Raw genomic sequence first — 1,111 nt, forward strand, 5'->3', positions numbered from 1 at the left:
GTCCTGGATCCCGAGCTCACGCACAGAAAATCCAGGCGCCTGCCAACACCGTTACTCAGTTTTTGGGAACTTCTTTCTCATTCCACGCCCCGCTTCCCACCCCCCGCGTTTCCTATGGTAAGATATACAGGCACCTTTCCAGGAAGGCTGAAACAGCTAAATAAAGTTCACCTTCTACTGTTTTCCAGGAGTGTGGCATGAAGAGAATGTATGTAGGGCCAAGACAACATTACAAGGTGCTCAACGAGGCACTTTGTGTGCTCAAAAAATAGATAACAGGCTATCTAGAGTTTGTTGAACTGAGGACTTGCCAGAAAGGCTTTTTTTTGTTTAATTTAGTTGATTTGGTAGATAAAAGACATTGGTTTTTTATAATTAGTTGCAATAATCAAGGAGATTGTCTTGGATAATTTTTTAAAGCCTTTACAGAAATCAGAACAAAGATTTTTTGGCTGTAATGGTAGCTCGAAGTAGAGTTTGGTGGGGAGGACAGGCATGGAGGTGCAGATGAGGAGGCTGTAGGCCCCTTTTCTTTTCTCTTCTCTTTTCTTTCCTTCTTTTTTATTGAGAGGGTGTCTCGCTCTGTCTCCCAGGCTGGCGTGCAGTGGCGCAATCTCGGCTCACTGCAGCCTCCACCTCCCAGGCCCAAGCAATTCTCGTGCCTCAGCCCCCTGAGTAGCTGGGATTACGGGTGTGCTCCACCACGCCGGGCGACTTTTTTCTGTGTTTTTAGTGAAGACGGGGTTTCACCATGTTGGCCAGGCTGGTCTCAAACTCCTGACCACAAGTGATCCGCCCACCTTGGCCTCCCAAAGTGCTGGGATTACAGCCGTGAGCCACTGCGCGCGGCCTAAAAACATCCTTAAAATCATTCTAAAATCCCATTAGTTTATATTTAACAAATGTCTCTAACTTACTGGAACTGGAAAATCCATCTAACATAAATAACAATTCTATGTAAATCTATGGTACAGAGGTTTCAGACTATAATCTGATTTTATCTATTTAGAAATTTTGAGAAATAGATCAAACAAAAGTTTTTATTTTCATTTACTTACAGTATTTGTAGGGGGAACAGCTTTACAGAAGATAAAAAATTTGAGTTCTCTCA

Source organism: Pan paniscus, chromosome 7 (genome assembly GCF_029289425.2).
Source record: "Pan paniscus chromosome 7, NHGRI_mPanPan1-v2.0_pri, whole genome shotgun sequence".
NCBI lineage: Eukaryota > Metazoa > Chordata > Mammalia > Primates > Hominidae > Pan > Pan paniscus.